The sequence below is a fragment of the Saimiri boliviensis genome, chromosome 2 (genome assembly GCF_048565385.1).
Source record: "Saimiri boliviensis isolate mSaiBol1 chromosome 2, mSaiBol1.pri, whole genome shotgun sequence".
Taxonomy (NCBI): Eukaryota; Metazoa; Chordata; class Mammalia; order Primates; family Cebidae; genus Saimiri; species Saimiri boliviensis.
The window spans coordinates 60,493,420-60,515,559 of NC_133450.1; the positions used below are offsets into that span (position 1 = coordinate 60,493,420).

At 37.5% G+C, this 22,140-nt stretch overlaps 1 protein-coding gene and 1 pseudogene across 1 annotated transcript in view; one reads left to right on the forward strand and one right to left on the reverse strand.

The window, feature by feature from the left end:
- TTC6 (tetratricopeptide repeat domain 6) overlaps nt 1-22,140 on the forward strand; it is a 246,572-nt gene that overhangs the window by 43,443 nt on the left and 180,989 nt on the right. The window lies entirely within an intron of this gene.
- On the reverse strand, nt 3,610-4,205 carry LOC104650753 (oligosaccharyltransferase complex subunit OSTC pseudogene; annotated as a pseudogene).

Consider the following 22,140-nt stretch of genomic DNA (forward strand, 5'->3'; position numbering starts at 1 on the left):
GGAAATATTTGCAAACCACACATTCAGCAAAGGACTGGTATCTTGAGTTTATAAAGAACTCTCAAAACTCAACAGTAAAAAATCAAATTAGAAAATAGAAAACTCAACAGTAAGAAATCCAGCTGGAAAATAGACACCGGTGTGGTGGCTCGTGCCTGCAGCTCCAGCTACTCAAGTGACTGAGGCAGGAGGATCTCTTGAACCAAAGAGTTTCAGGTTACAGTGAGCTCTGATCATGCCGCCAGACTCCCGCCTGGGGAACAGAGTGAGACCCTGTCTTGAGGAAAAAAGAGAAAAAAGTAGGCAAAAGCCATGAACAGATATTTCACCGAAGAGGATATGTAAATACCAAATAAGAACATGTAAAAATATTCAAAATCATCTGTCATTAGGAAAATGCAAATTAAAACCACAATGACATTTCACTGCACACCTACCAGAAAGCCTAAAATAAAAAAGGAAAATAGTGACAATACCAAATGCTAGCAAGGAGGCAGAGATACTGGATCACTCGTACATTACTGGTAGGAATATAAGATGACATTACCACTCTGGAAAATAGTTTGGCAGTTTCTTAAAAAAATAAGCATACTTTTCTAAGCATGTGATCTAACAATTGCACTCCTTTGCAACATGTGATCTAACAGTTGCACCCCTGGGCATGTATTACAGAGAATGAAAAATTTATGCTTGCACAAAAATCTGAGACAAATGTTCATAGCAGCTTTATTCATAATAACCCCAAACTGTAAACAAGCCAATGTCCCTTGAGGGGTAAATGGATATATGATTTAGCAAGAAAAGGAAATAAAGTATTGATACCTGCAACAACTTGAGTGAATCTGTAGAGAATTATGCTGAGGCAATAAGAGCCAATCTAATCTCTAAAAGTTAGATTCTTTTTTTTTTTTTTTTTTTGAGACCGATTCTTGCTCTGCCGCCTAGGTTGGAGTGCTGGGAGTGCAGTGGTGTGCTCTTGCCTCACTGCAACCCCCTGGGTTCAAGTGATTCTCTTACTTCAGCCTCCCAAGTAGCTGGGATTACAGGCTTGCCACCATGCCCAGCTAATTTTTATGTTTATAGTAGAGATAGGGTTTCACCATGTTGGCCAGGCTTGTCTTGAACTCCTGACCTCAGGTGATCCACCCACCTTGGCCTCCCAAAGTGCTGGGATTACAGGTGTGAGCCATTGCACCCAGCCTATATAATGTTCTTGAAATGACAAAATTATAGAATGCAGAAGAAATTTGTGGTTGCTGAGAGTTAAGGATAGGTGGGGGTGGGAGGGAAGTGTGTGGCTTTAAAAGGGCAGCATGAAAAATCCTGGTGGTGGTGGAAATAGTTTTGTATCTTGACTGTGTCACTGTTGATATCCTGGTTGTGATATTATTATATTATAGTTTTGCATAATGGTACTTTTGGGGAAAGCTGGTAAAGAGATCTCTGTATTTTTCTTACAACTGAATATAAATCTACAGTCATCTCAAAATAAAATCTTTAAAGATGTTAGCAGATTCTTTATAAAAGTGCGTGCTTTTCATAAGTTATAAGGAGATACATATGGAAATCATATATTCTTTTTAAACCCCCAACGTCCCAGAGTAACCAATACTTATTGTTGCTTATAAACTTCTCAATTCTTAGTACAAATGTGTGTACATACATACATACAAATACATTTTTTTATTTGTAAAAAGAAGAACATACTATGCATATGATTTTGCAACTAACTTTTTGATACATATCGAAGCACATACATTGCTATGTATAACTTATGATGTATTATCTTGTAGAGCTGCATATTGCAGAATTCATATTATTTAAATGTTTCTTGGCCCTTTGCTTTTCAAATTGTATTTTTTCTTGTCTTAGGAACACATTTTTGCTCATTGAAGGTATAAATCAAATAACCTACCAGGATTTGGGCAGAGAAAAGCAATCTGTGTTGTTTGAATGATACCAGTACAACTGGAAGGGACTCGTTTGGGTAAATGTTTTCTATTCAAAATTACAGACATTTTTATTGCACTTTTCTCTTAACATTCCCTTGATGCAGTTCTTTTATTTGAGACAGAGTCTTTTTTGTCACCACGTTGAAGTGCAGTGGCGCAATCTTGGCTCACAGCATCCTCTGCCTCCCAGTTTTAAGTGATTCTCCTGTCTCAGCCTCCTAAGTAGCTGGGACTACAGGCATGCACCACCACACTCAGTTAATTTTTGTATTTTTAGTAGAGACGGGGTTTCACCGTGTTGGCCAGGATGGTCTTGATTTCTTGACATCGTGATCTGTTCGCCTTGGCCTTCCAAAGTGCTGGGATTACAGGCATGAGCCACCATGCCTGGCCTCATGCATTTCTTTGTTGTCCTCACAGATGTAACATTTTATGCTAGTACAAATGATGTAATAATTAAGAAGTTTCCTTCTATTGCCAAATTAATTTATAGCTCTTTCTGTGTAAATTTAAAAGTTCTCACATAACATTTGGATGCTTTCAGTAAATACAAATGCTATGTATTTAGTTTTTATTTTATAAAAAAAAAAAGGAAAGTGGCCGTGTGCAGTGGCTCACACCTATAATTCCAGTACTTTGGGAGGCCAAGGTGGAACTCAGGAGTTTGAGACCAGCCAGGGCAACATGGCAAAATTTGTCTCTACAAGAAGTACAAAAAAAAAAAAAAATTAGCCCAGCGTGGTTGTGTGCACCTATAATCCCATAGGCCCAGCTACTCGGGAGGCTGCGGCAGGAGAATTACTCAAACCTAGGAGGCAGAGGTTGCAGTGAGCTGAGATTGCGCTACTGCACTCCAGCCTAGGTGACAGAGTGAGGCCGTGTCTCAAAACAAACAAACAAACAAAAAGCAAAATAAGATATGTATATATCTTTTATATATATATATATATATACACATAATATATTTGTATATATAAGATATATACATGTATGTATAATCTATATATAAGATATATACATGTATATATCTTATATATACATATATACATATATATGTATATGTTATATACATATATACATATATACGTATATGTATGTACATATATAGATACATATATGTATATATATGTATATATCTTATATATATAAGATATATATATTTTATATAAAGATATGTATGTATCTTAGATCTAGTCTAAGACATGGTCTAATATATATATGTTTTTTTTTAATTAGGAAAAGTATTTCTACTCCTTTCATACATCTTATTGTTCAGGAAACAGTCTTATATACATATCTGAAATAATCATCTACCATCACACACTCTAGTTAAAGGCAAAGCACCATTAGTAAAGCTGATCAGCTGTCCAGAGTTCTCAGCTTATGGAATCTTGCTTCTTGATTTTATGTTAATTTCTGAAAATCAGAATGTCATTTCCAAAAAATGTTAAGGGGGCTGTAAAAAATAATCACTTTATTTGGTATTATAGTTGTAGATATGGAGTATATTTTCTTTAAGAAATGAAAAACTAAGAATAAAATGCCACTCAACATCATTGGTATAGCAGTAGGTCAGCAGGAAAAAAAAAATACTGCAATCAACTCATCTCTTTAAACCAAGAAAGAAATTCTAGTCCAAGTTTCAATATACTTCCTGCTTTTTCACTAGATATTTCTTTTACTGCTGCTCTTCATTCTTTTCCACATTTCACATTAGAGGGTTGGTACAGCCTTTAAACTTCCTTGACAGGAGCAAATCCAGTATCCACTGATTTCTTCTCAAAGGCACTCTAACCCATCAGATAGCCTGGCAGTTTCATTCTCATGAATACTCTAGCCATGAAAAAACTCAATAGAACACAGACAAATCCAAGGATTAGAAGAAGAAATCTATTGAGTTTTGGGATATTTGGCGCATTCAATTGGCCCAGGATTATGAAACCTAAACCTCCCATTGTAAACAGGAAGCTGGATGCAAGTCCTTTCATAATATATTGTCCATTTACTCTGTAGGCCAAGAAAGCTACTGGCCTCTGATGCCCATGTTCATCAGTCACAGAGCCAACACTTGGCGGTTCAACAATAACATCATAAATTATTCCTCCGGTGATGAGGAAGTAAGACATCACCACCAGAGCATACACAGTCATGGCCAATGGCATGTGCAGCCAGTGCGGCTTCTTCAGCTTCAGGTTGGGACATTCCAGCACTAAGAACTGGACACAGTACAAAGTCTCCATGTTGGTGGCAGCAAGGCGGTCATATATTAGGTCTTAAGGGAAATTCCTATTCCGTTAGCTGGTTTAATTTTAACAAGAATTTCGAATCAGCTAGAAGTTATTTCTTCAAAATAAACCTATTCTTTGTTGGATACAGGTGCAGTTTACTTTCTGTGAGAGATTTTTTTTTTTCAAGATTAAAATATAGAATCACTTGACAGAAGAAATGCTAATTTATTATAGAATACATATGTATTATTTTCCATTTCTTAGTACAGATGCTACCCAGCAATGATTTTTTTTGTTGCCGCTTATTTGTATAATTAAATCCCTTAATTTAGACACTAAAGGACAATGGCCAGGTGTATTTGAATTTTGAAAGCGATTAATTTTTATGCATAGCAGAGTTTAAGATCTGCATATGAGATAAAGTGAAGAATTTTTAATGGTTTTTCTGGCTATTTCAGGTATAATTATTTAGGATAAAAGCTTCTTCTCCTAGTCCTCCATGGATTCTAATTTTAATATATAACTCAGTATCACCTTTGATTTTGTAATATAGACTTTTTTGTTTGTTTTGTTTTGTTTTGTTTTTTTTTGAGACAGAGTTTTGCTCCTGTTTCCCAGGCTGGAATACAATGGTGCAGTCTTGGCTCGCTGCAACCTCTGTCTCTCGTGTTCAAGCAATTCTTCCGTCTCAGCCTCCCGAGTACCTGGGATTACAGGTGCACCACCACGCCTGGGTAATTTTTGTATTTTTAGTAGAGATGGGGCTTCGCCATGTAGGCCAGGCTGGTCTTGAACTCCTGACCTCAGGTGATCCTCCTGCTTTGGCCTCCCAAAGTGCTGGGGTTATAGGCATGAGCCACAACGCCCTGCCGAAGTAGACATTTTTAAGGCTTTTACATTTTAAGGACTGGTCCAAGGCCTTAGAATCTCCCCGAGTGGGAGGTGAGGTGGGCCACTAGCTGACAAGCTGCATAGTTAAAATCCAGCACTGATTGCTGCCTTTACATTGTAGATTGTGTTAGTCTACTTTAAGGGTAATTTTTGTGATACCTTTGAGTCATGATTTTTATTTATTGAGTATAAAACTAGAGAAAAAAACTTATACAATTTAAAACAATTGTTTAACATGTAAAGTTGATACCAGAGCTTAAAATAATATGGTTACCTTGACAGCAAATTGAACTGACTAAATATTCCAGTTAGGTTACACATTGACATATTGTACATGGGAAACTGTTTATTTTTTATTACTGAAAAGTACAGCATTTGGTTGCGATTGAAGTCAGCCATTCTGTAGCTGTAAACAGCCTGAAGCTAGGCAGCTGTATTCTTTACAGTGTTTGTTTTAAAGCAGAATAGGTAAATATGTGGGTTTTAGGGATGGGTAGATAAACAGTTTGACAGTAAAATCAAAATCTTGAGAGCTAGCCAACCATAATCATGTGTAAGCATCTCTTATCCCAAATGAAAACAGTCTAACAGACTGCACAGCACATTTTCTAGTTGTGTTGGTTATGTGTTTCATTTTTTTGAGGCATATTCTTTTATAAGTACCTGGTTTTCTCAGTTCATTGCTAAGGGTGTTGAATCTTAGTCTTGCCTTAGGGAAGAGGGATAGCCTGACACAATTGTTGTATTTATAATCTTTGTGAGTTTTTATGAACATAGTAGGAAAAGCTTTAATTTTGTAGTCTATCTTATTGGAACTATAAGTAATATGTTATCATTTAATATATTTTCTTTGACATATTTTACTTTGTTTTCTCATATGGAAAAAAACTTTCCAAGTTCTGGTGATAAATTTCCCCATAGTGTTTCTTTACCTTTATTTTTCACTAAAATAGTGTCTAGAGCTGGAAGGTAACCTGATTAATTTTGTATTATAGGTAGCAAAACTTAGACCCGGTGAGGAAAGTGACTTTTGCAAGGTCACATAGTTAATTAGCATAGTTGAGACTAGAACTATTTAGTTCTTCTGACAGCCAGTCCAGAACTGACTTTATTCATATTACATCATGCAGATGGCACTTTGCTTTTTCTCTTTGACACTGTTCCTACCTTCCTTTTTTCCTTTTTTTTTTGAGACAGAGTTTCACTCTTGTTACCCAGGCTGGAGTGCAATGGCGTGATCTCGGCTCACTGCAACCTCCACCTCCTGGGTTCAGGCAATTCACCTGCCTCAGCCTCCTGAGTAGTTGGGATTACAGGCACGCGCCACCATGCCCAGCTAATTTTTTGTATTTTTAGTAGAGACGGGGTTTCACCATGTTGACCAGGATGGTCTCGATCTCTTGACCTCGTGATCCACCTGCCTCGGCCTCCCAAAGTGCTGGGATTACAGGCTTGAGCCACTGCGCCCGGCCCCTTCCTTTTTTCTCTTACTGCCTTAACACCTAGATACTCAGGTATCCAGAATTATTTGTCCCTTGACTTCTTCAGATCTCTGCATTAGTGGGAGGACCATTGCACTTTCCTGTGCTTTGATGGCCCCATAGCCTCCGCTGGTAGCTTCTGAACCTAGCACACCTGGGCCTGAGGAGGGTCAGCAAGAGCCAAGGATTTGCTCACAGAGCCCTGTTGGTAGGGATGGTGGGTGTAGAATGAGACTCGGGCTGAGCACCTAAGGCAGCACATTTTGTCATGAGAGTGAAAGGATACAAGAGGGATATCTGTAGGTGGTGGTGATATTTGCAACTGGTTATATGGTCACTAACCAGTTACAGTCAGTCAAAAACCACTGATTTTGCCAACTTAAGTTGCAGTTAATATGAATGAAAGACAAAATCTTTATATGCCGTCTCTCATGTCACATAAGAGCAGAGTAACAGACGGACCTACTTTTACTTATTCTTCTTAGCTTTATTATTTTTGAAATCTTTGACCTGTTCTCAAAGTGAATACCTGCAAGTACTTTCTCGACTTAGCCTGATGGATATGGGTTATGAGTCCCTATCTTTTTTTTTTTTTTTTTGGAAGAAGAGCTCCTATGACTCTTAACAAAGGGGATACTTTCTGAGAAATGTGTCATTAGGTGATTTCATCATTGTATGAACATCCTAGTGTACTTACACAAACCTAGGCTAAATGGTATAGCCTACCACACACCTAGGCTATGTGGTATAGCCTTTTGCTCCTAGACTACAAAGCATATTACTGTCCTGAATACTGTATCCAGTTGTAACACAGTAGTAAGTATTCGTGTATCTAAACAAACATGTGTAAACACAGAAAAGGTAGAGTAAAAATGCAGTATAATCTTATAGAATCACTGTTGTATATGGGGGTCTATCATTGATGCAAATGTTATTATATGGCACATAAAATGACGTTTGAAATCTCATCTGGCCAGGTGTGGTGGCTCACACCTGTAATCTTAGCACTTTGGGAGGCCAAGATGGGAGGATCACTTCAGGCCAGGAGTTTTAAGACCAGTTTTGCCAATTTGGCAAAAACTTGTCTCTACTAATAAAAAAATTAGCCAGGTGTGGTGGCTCACACCTGTAATTCCAGCTACTCAGGAGACTGAGGCAGGAAAATCACTTGAACCTAGGAGGCGGAGGTTGTAGTGAGCTGAGATTGCACCATTACACTCCAACCTGGGTGACATAATGAGACTCTGTCTCACAAACAAAAAACAAACAAACAAACAAAACCCAAACCCAAAAGCAAAAGAAAACAAAAACAAAGAAAAAAGAAATCTTACTCTCTGTGGTGAGTTTTAGGGTTTTGTTGAGAATTTTCGACTTGAGAGAATGGGGTGTGTCCATGGCCTTACCAGGAATTCCAAAAGCCAGGAGGAAGAGCTAATGCTTTGGATGTTATTTAAAGAGGGTTACAGGATGGCTATGATCACATGGCCAGTTGTTAATCAGCATACTCATCATCAGATTTTTTTTTCAGTCTTGTTAATAAGTAAAATTCCCTGTACCTTTTACCTTTTCTTCACCTTTTAAAGAGGAAGCCTATCTTTTCTTTAGACTGCACAGATAATACAATAAATAAAATTCCTGTCATTTTCTTGGCTTACTACAAATTTATTAGGCATACAGGAGCAGATTATAATAAAGCCAGACCTCATCATTTCAGCCAGATTTCCCCTCAAGAACATCACTAGTCTCAAGCTCTTCATCTCTTAATCATTGGAAATAGGGTTATGAAGAAAGGAAAGATTGAGACAGCTGAGACACTTTTCATTGTTCTGATTTCATTATGCTGTCGAGACCTGCCTAGTTGTATAGTCTTTGACAATCAATTATTACTCTGGAAAGTGATTATTAAACAGTTTATGGAATTATGGCTTTTTATGCATGACTGTTCTGTTGCTCTTTAGGGTTAAGTGAAAAGGCTTATTAAATATCCATTTACAATGGAATCTTTGAAAACGCTAAATGGAATGCATAATTCATATCGGCTGTCTCTAGTACAAAGCCAAATCGGTTTAACTACATATCAAGTTACAGTGAAAGAAGGAGTAAGAGGCAATCCTAATAGAACTAGTTCAGAGTAGCTAATGGGTCCAGATAATCAGAAAACCCAAAGTAATATTAATAGTGGCTTAGACAGGATGAAAGTTTATTTCTCTCTTGTTAAAAAAAGTAAAAAAAGGTCTTACAAAAAGGTAATGTAATACCAGTGTGGTGTTCCATAGGGCCAGGGATCCAGAATCCTGCTATTTGAGTGCTCCACTGATCTGCATTCCCAAGGCCATCATCATAAGGTCCAGCAAAGCTGCATCAGTTATCACCTCTGCATTCCAGCCAGCAGGAAGGTGTTACACAAGGAAAGTGTGTGTCTGAGATTGCACACCGCTTCTGCTTATATTTAATCTAGCAGAATTTAGTCTCATGATCACATTCAGCTATGAAGAGGATGAGAAATGAAATCAAATCACTATCCTGAGCAGCTATATGCCAAGGTTCACATTCTATTGCTACAGAAAAGGGTAGAAGAAATAATGAGGTGGTTTCGGATGTGGTCTCTCTGGCGATACACCTTCTACACTCTTATGGCTCAAAGTGTTATTCACTCTTCTAGCAAAGTTTTTTTTTTTTTTTTTTTTTTTTTTTTTTTTTTTTTTTTTTGAGTACCTGCAATATTTAGCCCCGTGCCTGGCTAAGTATGGGAAGATTTTGTTATGTGGCACAGTTTTTAGCTTTAAGGAGTTAGGAAACATAACAAGGGAGCCAGCAGACAATGGAAAAGGGTGGAGACAGCCCTGGGTTTAGAGTTAGGTGACCTAGGTTGGGATCCTTGATTTGTGATTTTTTTTTTCTTAAATTATTTGTGCCTCAGCTTTCTTATCTGTTCAATAGAGTTAATAATGCTTACCTTAAAATATTGTGAGAATAAAATGTTCTTAAATAAGATAATACATGTTAAATAGGCTGCATTTAAAAAGGCTCTTAGTACATACTACTACATTACATCCCAGTAAGGTTGAACCAACTACTTTCCAATTGGTAGGGAGTGCAAATCTGTTTCCCCATATCCTCACCAGCTTTGCACATTATGGTACTTTTCACTCTTTGTTCATTTGAATGGCCAGTAGCTTTTCAATACTTTTCAGTTGTGGAAACATTTATTCAAATGAAATATTCGGTGAAAGTTCAATATCGCAAACATTTAGTAGCATGCCAGCAGTGTCTCAATTAGAAATGGAGGACCTGGATCTACCTGCTCAATCCAGACTCTCAACAGCACACTCTTTGGTATTTAAAACAATTGTTCATTCTTGCACTGTTATTGGGTGCCTGTTATATATCTGGTGCTATACAAGATGCTTGGAAATGTCAGTAAATAAGTGAAATCCTTGTTTACAATCTAGAGGGAGCAGGCAGAGTAAAGAAATCAGTGATGTCTTAGGTGGCAATAAGTAACAAAAAGAATAATTTAGGACAGAGAGATAGAATAATGGAGGAGGGAGAGACATTTAAATAAGATGACCAGAAAAGGACCGTAGGGGAACATGACATTAGAGCAGAAGTCTGAAGGAAGTAAGGGAACCAGCCATCCAATTCATGTATGAAGGAGAACATTCCAGGCAAAGGGAGGAGACAGTACAAGGCCCCAAGGTGGAAATGTTCTGTGATGTTTGAGAAATGAGGTAGGGATCTTTGAATAGGGGGTATGTTGGGAGATGATGTCAGAGAGGTAGCCAAGAGCCAGATCAACTGGGGCAGTAGTTGTCAATACTACCAGACTCAGCACACTTTTCTTACTGGGTATATTTTGTCCTTTTTATTATCATGAACAAAATTCATAGATAATTACCTTGTACCTATTCATGCAATGTAAAAATATAATACCCTTTTTGTAACATACAGGAACAAAGAGAGTAATATGTGATTAAATCAATTATAAACAACTACACTGGAAGACATATGAAGTTGTTAGCTGCTTTTGTCAACCCATAGTGAATCTCTTTGGGTAAGAATATAAGGAGCCATGTTGTATAAGAAGTTCTAGAAAATGAAATCACAGTATAATTAGCACTAGAATATATTAGGATAAATGATAGCAGACAGGCTTATGTGTACATGATGAGAAAATAGTAAATAACCTTACATGACCTAAGAATGTATGCCAAGACCAGTTATAGACTTTTGAAATAGAGAAAATAAGCTAGGCCTCTTTATAAATGTAATGTCAAAATAAATCTCTGTTGTGGCATCGGACAAAGTGACGAAGTATCGGAAAACCAAACCAAAACAAAACAAATAAAACATCTCTCCCATCTTGAAATCTCAACATATCAGAACATATTCGGTTTCTGGTACTTACAAAGACCTTTGCAGCCATGTTTTTCAAAAGATGATGAGACTGTAGGATGGATAGGAAAAAAGAAAGTAACACAGGAAGACATGAAATAGACCTCTGTGGACAATTTCAGGGTAAAACAAAATCAAAAGGCCATTCAAAATTAATAACCTCAATATGTAACTTTCCCAATATAAATGTATTATTTCGCTAAAATATTTAAAAATTATGTAGATTGGCAATAACGTTTATTTTTAAAACTTCGCTAATGCAATATTCTTTAGTCCCAAGTTTCACTTGTCTCTGCTAATTTAATTATGATTAGTTCTAAGTTTACAAAATGAACTTCATATATTCTCTGTATGTATTTGTATATAACTGCTACCAATGCAGAGTGAAACAGGTGTGTTGTTTTGGTGACTAAACTATTGTTTGCATAGTTGCTGGGATTTACACAGTAGTTGCATTTCTGGAAAATATAGCATGGGTTAAATGAGGGATATATTTTGTGTTTAAATATATAAAATGAAATTAGATTCTGGCCTCATCTATTTATGAAACTTTTTTACCCACATGAAAGTCTTTCAGGACATATATTTCTTTGTTTTGTGTGACTGCCCTGTGAACTGCAGGGTGTCTACTATATCCTTCTTGCCCACTAAATGCCAATAGCACTTTCTCATTCTAGCAAACCAAAATGCTATGTCTCCCACCCACTGCCCAGCAATTTCTAAATGTTCTCTAGGGAGCAGTACTGCCCTCCTGAGAATCACTGATGTGTAGTCTTGTAGCCCATGGTAAATACAGATTTCAATCCAAGTGATGTGGGAAGACACTGGAGGGTTTTGAGCAGGGACATGGCATGATCTGTTCCTGTGTTAAAGGGATCATCTGACTGCTGTGTGGACAATAGATTATAGGTGGGAAATGGCAAAGGAAGGAAGATATATTGGGCACCTCTTAAAATAATCCAGGCCAGAGATGATGGTGGCTTGGACCAATCATGGTGACAGTGGGAAGGATGTGAGAAATGTTCAGATTCAGCATCTACATTGAAGGTTGCTTATGGTTTATATGTGTGTTGGGTGAAGGGGGTGGAAAGAAACAAGGTAAGTAAGGATGACTTTACAGTTTATGGTGTGTGTAGTTAACTGGTAGAATAGTTTCCATTTTCCGAGATGGAGAAGATGAAGGGTGGGCAGCCCAATTGTGGGGTTGATTTTAGACATGTTAAGTTTGAAGTGCCTAATATACTTCCAAGTGGAGATGTCAAATAGGCAGTCAGTTATAATTCTCCTGTCAGGTGGGAGGTTAGGGTTAGAGGAATGGGAAGTCATCAGTGATCAGATGGTGTTTTAATTTATGAAACTGGAAGAGATGAACAAGGGGATAAGTGTAACTAGAAAGCAGAAGAGAACTAAGAGCCCAAGAACATGCCACTGTTTGTTAGAGGCAGAGAGGAGTGGAATGAACGAAAGAAGGTGAGGAGAGCCTGATGGAGGAGAAAAACCAGGAGAATGTGTTTGGTGGAAACCAAGTGAAAAAAATATTTCAAGAAGGACCCAATAACTGTGTCAAATACTGTCAAGCCTAGTAAGATGAAGACTACAAGATTTAACCATAGTGTTGTAACTGTAACATTTATACACACACATACACATACATACACACACACAATCTCTCCTCACACCCCTGCCCATCTTATAGATTTTATTGCTCTTGTACATGGGATGCACTTTCTATTTGTATTTTCAAATTGTTTATTACTGTATTGGTTGAAATATATTGAACTTGTGGAATTTCTTGTTTAATACAGTTGGTGTTTAATGAAAGTGGTGATAGGAGGAGTTCTTGTTTTATCATTGATTTTAAACCAAAGGCTTCTAGAGTTCTACCACTAAGCATGTTGTTCACTATAGCTTTATGACAGATATTCATTATTAGGTTCACTTCTTTTCTCAGCTTGGTAAGAATTTTTATCATGAATAAGTGTTGAAATTTGTTAAGTACTTTTTTTCTTTAATCCGTTATTGTGATCTACTAGTTGATCTGAACTATCCTTACATCCTGGGAAAAATGTTCTGAGTTACAGTATGTTGCTATACACTGATGATTTAGAGTTTTTACATTTGTCTTCATAGGCGAGATTGTGTGTGTGTGTGTGTGTGTGTGTGTGTGTGTGTGTGTGTGTGTTTTTCTCCTACTGCCTTTGTCCACATTTTATATCATGGTTGTACTATCCTCATACATTGTAGGTCTGATTTCTTTTTCTGTTCTCCAGGAACAGTTTTTATAAGAGAGGGATTATATTTTCCTTGAAAGTTTGGTAATTTTCACCCATACTGTTGTCTGGGCTTGTGTCTTGGGTAAAGAGATTGTAAGAAATTATCTTGGTTTCTTTAATGATTATTAATTTATTCAGGATGTTAATTGTAACCATCCTCCAGGTCAATTTTGTGACTCGTATATTTCTAGACAGTTATTCTTTTTATTCATGTTTTTCCACATTTATTATCATGAAGGTATTAGATTATTTCTTCTTATTCTGTGGCTTGGCTTTTTGATTTTATTGCTGTGGAGTCTTTCTCAGCATGTAGTGGGTTTGAATCTCAGTTTGTAAACATATGTATAAGAACTATGTTTAGTCTCTACAATTTGGAGATCCACACCTCTCCACCCCCAGAATACATAGAGTTTCTTCAGATCACATGCCATGCTGGACACTTCTGTTGAGACATCCATACTTCCATCTGATGGTCCACTTAGGTCTTCCCAACATTGTTAGTCCACACATGTCCCTTCTAAATTGTCCCTGTTCCAATCTCTCTACTCTTGGGTGCACAGAAATCATTTGCTGTTCTCAGGCTATTCTGGGGCCTGCTAAACTCTGTGAGTTGATATAATGCTCCACCTGCCTTGACGCTCCATAGGGCTGTTTATTCTTGGGGATCTTGCTGCTTCCTGGATTCTCTATGAGAAGTCCCAGGTCTTTTCTGTTCTTCCTTCCCACAAACATCTTCCTTTTGTTTCCTTTGGGCTTATCCCTGGGGAGCTGGGTATGAGCCCCTAGCCCAGGGACCACACAGCATTTATGTTTTCTTCACCTCTCTGCCAACTTCTTCTGGCCCAGGAATTTAATTCATTTCTAACTGCAGAGAAAGGAAATGTTACTCAAACTCATCTTGTCTTTCTCCCAAATCACTTGTCATGTACTCTTTCTGTTCCACCTGATTCCCAGGTTTTTGAAAACAGAAAGCCAGAAAGAGGCTTTTGTCTATCATTTTATGTTCTATGGTAGTGCCTTTTACCTGAGGCCATGGGCCCACAGTGGCCTATGTGGGTAAAGGGAGAATATTGAGTGTGTGAGTTGGAGGGAAACATTGGTGAATATTTCACAACTGTCTCTTTAGCCTCTTCATTTGACAGACGGGGAGATGGAATCTCAGGGAAGTAACTCATTTGCCAAGGCCATGTATAGTTAGTGGTGAAGCAGAGAGAACAATCTCTAGATCCTCGAACTATTATTCCTCTATTCTTTGATGTTATATATTGTCAAACAGTTATTTGAAACAATTATGGAGTTTAGGTTCTACAACCCCATATGTATTTCAAATAGATTTTTAATTACATTGTAACTGCTATCCTTGAAAATGAGTCATCTTTAGATACCGACTTTTCTTGATAATTAGCAATTCAGTATTTTAAGGACAAGTAAACTTTTTCTTTTTTTTTTTTAATTGAGACGGAGTTTCGCTCTTGTTACCCGGGCTGGAGTGCAATGGCGATCTCGGCTCACCGCAACCTCCGCCTCCTGGGTTCCAGCAATTCTCCTGCCTCAGCCTCCCAAGTAGCTGGGATTACAGGCACGTGCCACCATGCCCAGCTAATTTTTGTATTTTTTAGTAGAGACGGGGTTTCACCATGTTGACCAGGATGGTCTCGATTTCTTGACCTCGTGATCCACCCGCCTCGGCCTCCCAAAGTGCTGGGATTATAGGCGTGAGCCACCGCGCCCGGGCCAAGTAAACTTTCTTTTGTGCTTAGTCTTTCAGAAGAAACATTTTCTAACATCCGCTATACTCTGGCTCCCTTGTGAAAGCAGGTGTCGCTCGTTCCTTCTTGCGTGTCCATTACCCGGCACAGGTGTGCCCCCGGAGAGGCTCTAAGTTGATCTTTTTCTTGAGGAAAAAGGGCACCGTTTTGGATGTCGATCCTCTGTGCTATGCTGTCATATAGGGATACCCCAAGATCTCATTGGGTGAGTGAAGTGTTTGCCCCCACACCCTGCATTCAGCTGTGTTTTGAGTTCTTTTGTTTCCTTTTTTATAATTTTTGTTTCCTCCTCCTCATTAGGCTGACAGTTGGCTCTGTTTTGCAGTCAGTATTTAGGTTTGCTGTAAGTACCCCTTCTCCCACAGCTCTCATCCTAATATCTTATTCTATTCTGCCCTAGGCTTAGAAACTAGATAAATAAGCTTGGCTACATTGTTTGTAAAGTGAAAGTAAATAGCCTCCAAGGGAGGGCCTCAAAGCTTTCCTATGGGAAAGTGAGCAAGCTTCCTTTACACCGGCCTTTGCTAACATCTCTTTTGCCTCCTCTAAGGCCTTTTTTTGCTTACATCCTGCTTCTTGTCTCTGCTAGATCTGTGAGGTCAGGTCTTTGGATGACTGCACAGTGGATAGGTGAAGAATAACACCTTTTTTTCCCCTTATAAATTGACTAAGAAATACTGTAAAAATATTTTTGCATTTGAATAATCCATATTCTTAGCATAGTGTTATTAACTGGATCCTTTGCAAATCAGAATAAAAAAATAACAGCTGTAGAACCACAGAATACCTTTGGGCAATTTGGTTACTTACAATGCAAACTATAACGCTGACCCTGGGGGCTTTTGAATCACAGCTGTCAGTTTAAACAAAACTCCAAACCTAATTAAACTTTCCTTGGATGGGATGCTAGTTTGAGAACTGGTTGGGCAGCTTTTAAAACTTAATGACACAGTTCTTCATCAGAAAACAAATGTAAGTATTAATACTTGGTACATATATTATTTAAGGCTGACTATAAGGACTTCATTTCATCATTTTTTAGAAAATGGAGAACAAGTTCCTACACACAGATTAATTGTAGTATTTATGAATTTTCTTTACTTAGTTGTTACATTGTAAAATTGAGGTGAAGCTATTTTCCCAAACCCCTCTCTGCCCCTCCCTTCCCTGTTCCTCTTTTTTTCTTTTTCTAATTCTCCTCTCTCTGTCAACACAAATCATACATTGTTCTTAGATTCCTGTCACTATCCATTTGAATATTTAAATAACCATAGTCAGGATTTTTAACTTTCACTTGGCTCTTAGAAGAAATTGAATATGTGTACTGTATATGTTATATATATTATTTCATCCATGATTCATTTTTGGGTCATTAATGAAAACATTGAATTTTCCTTTCATATATATGTATAAAGTACCTTCAAGTTGCCACATATTAGGGATATTTAATCTCCCGTATGTACATTTTAATGAATGAAAATAAAAGGAACATTTCTGCATGTAAGTTGTTTAGTGTGTCTCAAGTACAGAGGGTGCCAGGCACTGTGGTGCATACCTGTAGTTCCAGCTACTTGGGAGGCTGAGGTGGGTGGACACTTGAGGCCAGGAGTTCGAGGCTGCAGTGTGCTGTGATTGCCCCTGTAAGTAGCCATTGCATGCCAGCCCTGGCAACACAGCGAGACCCTGACTCTAAAAAACAAAACAAAACAAAACAAAACACATGTATAGAGGGCACAAATGGGGCAAAATCACGGTGGAATTCAATCTACAGGGAGATGAAGCTGTAGAGGCAGGCAGTGGTCAAAATGTGGCCATGGAAAAGAGTTTAGTTTTGATTCTGATGGCACTGGGCTACCATTGGAGGATCTGAAGGAGGAAAGTGATATGATACGTCTAATGTCTTAGAAAGATCATTCTGGATGCAGATTGGTGGGCAGAAGAGTGAGGAGCTGAAGCCTTAATCAAGAAGGAAATGAAATGTCTGAACTCAGGCAGGGCAGTGAGGCTGGAGATCAGGGCATTGTTAAACAGGACAGCAAGTATTCAGGTGATGGACTCAGCATTTGGTGGTTGAGATGACAGTAAACTGCTAGGTTGAACCATATGAAATTGCTGTTTTTATAGTTAAAAATAATCAGATCAGCAATTTTATATGGTTCACCTTAATCCATTGCAGCACATTGAGGAGGGATGGTGAACACCTGATCAGAGAATAATTTAAAGTAAGACTAGTTGTGATAGAAAGAAATTGGACTATAGCTGAAAGACGTTATATAAGGATTTTCTTTTAAATGAATGTTTATATGATGAGAGGAATGATCTAGCAGAGAGAGAGAGAGAAGGAATATGCAAGAAGAAGTAGATTTAATTTTGTTGTTATTATTCTAGTGCTTCAGTTTTTGTTATATTTTAACTTTTATTTTGATCAAAGTAATATATGAACATAGTTTAAAAAAACTAGATAGTATGACTAGGCTTATTAAAGCAGTTCTTATCAAACCTTTTCACACCTCTCATTTGTATTCCCTAAAGACAACCACTTTCCAGCCTTTTAGTTATTTCATATTACATATACCTTTAGATTCTAAATCATATCTTAATGTTACTAGTTTCTGATTTTCCTCCATATTAGAGAGCATTTATTGATTCCTATTATGGAATATTATGATTTATTGCTTTTACTAGCACCGACCCCTCCCTACCCATGGCACATATACTTTCCTATCTTCCCAATATAGCTAATTATAATTTTTGATATCTGTAATATTATATTTAGGTAGATACCACAGGTAACATTTCCTTTCTCAAGTAGCTGCTTTTTCCTACAGTTAATGATTGCAAGGTTTATTATTTTTTTTTTTTTTACAAAATAACTTAATTTTCTATATGTACATCACTAACTCATCCCTAAACTCTTTATACATTTGTAAATGTCTTCTTAAAATATTCAGATATGTTAGGTAATCTCTCCTATTCTTTTTTTTTCTGAGGCATTCCTCTTGGAGCCCTTTGATCTCCTGGTATAATCAGGATTAATGGCCCTCTGGACTCGATACTTAGCTGTGGCCCCCGTCTTTGTCTTTATTTGTTGATTGGATCCCATATCTTTCCCTTTCTTAATTTACTAACTCTACCGAGAAAGGAGGCATGGGAAATACATATGACATGACATGATGTGACTTCTTTTTTATTTATTTGTGATGGGTTCGGAGTGGCCCTTTCATTCCAATATCCTTCATTTCTGGGAAATTTCCTTTTAAAATATTTTCCCCTTTGTTTTCTCAATTCTCACTTTCTGTAACTTCTATTATTTGGATGTTGGGGGTCTGGACTGATTTTCTTATTTATATATATCTCTCCTATTTTCCTTTTTGTTCCCTCCTCTTCTTTTCTGAGAGAATATTTTCAATTTTACTTTCTTACTTTGTATCGAAGTATGAATTCCTGCTAGCATGCTTTATGGTTGCCACTTGCTGTCTTCTGATGTGGTGTGGGAGAGATGTTACTGGACTGCATGGATGGTTTATCTAGGGAGGCTGTTTTTGGTTCACTTGCACTCTCATTTTTGGAATTAGGTGCCTCCAATTCCTAAATCTTTCTGAGGTCTTATGATTTGTTTTGCTTCTAGGCTTTCATTTTAGTAAACTGTGGTTACATTTCTTAAAGAGCTGTTGATAAAATAATAAGAAAATATTTGCAAGACATTGTCTTGTCAACTTATTCATGTTTGTTATTGTTTTTAAGGTACACCTTTTTATTTATTTATATACTGGCAACTTCCTACAATCGTTATAATAGTCGGGCACAAGAATAAATAACTATCTTATAGAATACATTTTGAGGTTCTTACTGTCTATCAAGTCATGTCCAAGGTAAACTTCCTTTTACTTAGTTGTCCCCAATTAGAAGAGTGTTTATTTAAACCAATGTCTTCTTATAGTTAAAGCTTGTCTAAGATAATTGTTTCTATAGATGCTTAATATAGTTTGTATGTGTGTTTGTGCCCAAATCTCATATTGAAATGTAATCCCCAGTGCTGAAGGTGGGGCCAATTGTGAAGTGACTGGATCATAGGGGCAGTTTTCTCATGAATGGTTTAGCAGCATTCCCCTTGGCACTGTCTTTGAGATAGTGAGCAAGTTATTATGAGGTCTAGTCATTTAAAAGTGAGTAGTTTATAACTCAAAGGATAAATGTTTGAGGGGATGGATACCCCATTTCCCATGATGTGCTTATTTCACATTGTATATCTGTATCAAAGCATCTCATGTACCCCATAAATATATACACCTATCTGCCCACAAAATTTAAAAAATAATGAAAAAAACTTTTTAACATATGTAGCATCTGCCCCCTCACTCTCTTGCTCCTCTTGCTCCTGCTTTTGCAGTGTGGCATGCCTGCTCCCCCTTTGCCTTCTGCCATGATTGGAAGCTTCCTGAGACCTCCCCAGAAGCAGATGCTACCATGCTTCCAGTACAGCCTGCAGAACCATGAGCCAATTAAACCTCTTTTCTTATAAATTACCCAGTCTCAGGTATTTCTTTATAGCAATGCGAGAAAGGACTAATACAATGCTTTTTAGAAATCCTTTTTTTATAGAAAATTTATTAAATGTAGCTCTAAGGAAACAGAAGTTAGAACTGATAGAATTGTCACTCAGAGGGTAAGCAGCTCAGTGATAAAATTTTATTCTTTTAAAATTTAATCTCATGCATTTAAAAGAAAATATGTAGTTGATATCCAGACAAAATTCAAATTGGTTTAAATAATAGCTCTCCCAGAGTATGGCCAAGTCAGATACTTGAATCTTTGAAAAATGTTGTTTTCTAATATACAAGGAATGATGGTAGGTTTTATAATCTATTTATGTTAATCTGAAGATTATACTCTTCCATTTATTAATTTGTTCCTTCCATTATTTCTAGATTCATACTAAGTGCATGATTTTAGTACCCCGGGAATGTGTTTGGGAATACTGCGAGGGAGTTATCTTGGCTGCTCTTAGCATGTGCATTACAGTTACTGCCACTGATAGCTCTCGTTCCCCAGCTGTTAAACGGCTTGCTTGTCCAGTGTAGCAGGCCCAGAGATTTTGACACACAGACTGGAAAAGCAAGAATCATGGCCAAATGCCACCCTTGAATTATTATACTCTAAAGATAAATATTTATGATAAAACATAAATTGATAAATATGTTTATCTAAATAGAGAAGTTCATCTAGAAAAGCAAAAACAAAAAACAGTAAAATTCTAGAAACAAAATAGTTTCTCATATTATTCTATTTTTATTTAAACTTTCTGCATTTTATTTCCAGCAGTTTGAAAAGAAAACTTAGTGTTTTAATTTCTGTATTGCTACTTTGCTACCATGCTATTAATGAGTCATGATATCTTGAATTTATAGGGTACGAACAGCCAAGCAGTCTTAACCTTTTTTCCAGAACTCCTTTGTGTTAGTTTGAAGTAACCTGTCTTTCTCTTGAACTTTCTGCCATGTCTATGATAAAGGCATGCAACTTCCCTGTTCTAGATTTTTATTTTCCTAACAGCTCCTCCCAGGCTTACTCAGCATAACTCAGCAGCGTGAAGACACCCCAGATAGTCTGAACAGGGACCAACAGAAGACAATGAAATAACACTGCAAAGTCCCAAGAAATACAGTACATTCAGGAACATTAATTTGACATTCAGAAACATTAACTTGACACCACCCAATATTTCATTCATGGACAGTAATAAAGGCTTTGTTACAAAATCAGTCTTCTGTGTAGTCCATAATTGAAGGCTACACATCTTTAAGCTTTCAATCATCTCTCTTAACGTCAGGTTATTTTTTATCTGTAAAGTTGGAATAATAGCAACTACCACATGGGTTTGTTGTGAGGACTAAATGAAATAATGCTTGTAAAGTGTCCATCAATGCCTGGCACACTGTAATGTTCAATAATTGTTAGCTGGCATCTCCACAGTACCTTCTTTTGCTAATCTCTTGTTAGGTATCTAGTCTTTGGAGTTGGTTTGGAGTTTTTATTTTGGAAACAAACAAATGTCACTTAGAGCAATGTCTTGCAAATTGAATGTGTGAACACTTTGATTGGAGTGAAACTGTCTTGAGTCAAAAATCCAGGTGCAGCAATGAAGAGGAAAGACAAATTTTCTTTTGTGAATGGCAAGTGGTCTTTGAAGCCAATTCCAAAAGGTATTCCAAAAACTACAGACGTTAAGTATAGAGCTTCTTATTTATTTATTTATTTTTTAATTGCATTTTAGGTTTTGAGGTACATGTGAAGAACATGCAAGATTGTTGCATAGGTACACACATGGCAGTGTGATTTGCTGCCTTCCTTCCCCTCAGCTATATCTGTCATTTCTCCCCATGCTATCTCTCCCCACCTCCCCACCCCCATCCCTCCTCCATTTCCCCCCAATGGATCCCAGTGTCTAGTGCTCCCCTCCCTGTGTCCATGTGTTCTCATTGTTCAACACCCGCCTATGAGTGAGAACATGTGTTTGATTTTCTGTTCTTGTGTCAGTTTGCTGAGAATATTGGTTTCCAGGTTCATCCATGTCCCTACAAAGGACATGAATTCATCGTTTTTGATGGCTGTGTAATATTCCATGGTGTATATGTACCACATTTTCCCTGTTCAGTCTATCATCGATGGGCATTTGGGTTGGTTCCAGGTCTTTGCTATTGTAAACAGTGCTGCAATGAACATTCGTGTGCATGTGTCTTTATAGTAGAACAATTTATAATCCTTTGGATATATACCCAGTAATGGGATCGCTGGGTCAAATGGGATTTCTATTTTTAGGTCATTGAGGAATTGCCACACTGTCTTCCACAATGGTTGAACTAATTTACACTCCCACCAACAGTGTAAAAGTGTTCCTATTTCTCCACACCCTCTCCAGCATCTGTTGTCTCCAGATCTTTGACAAACCTGACAAAAACAAGCAATGGGGAAAGGATTCCCTGTTTAATAAATGGTGTTGGGAAAACTGGCTAGCCATGTGCAGAAAGCAGAAACTGGACCCATTCCTGACACCTTATAATAAAATTAACTCCAGATGGATTAAAGACTTAAACATCGGCTGGGCGCGGTAGCTCAAGCCTGTAATCCCAGCACTTTGGGAGGCCGAGGCG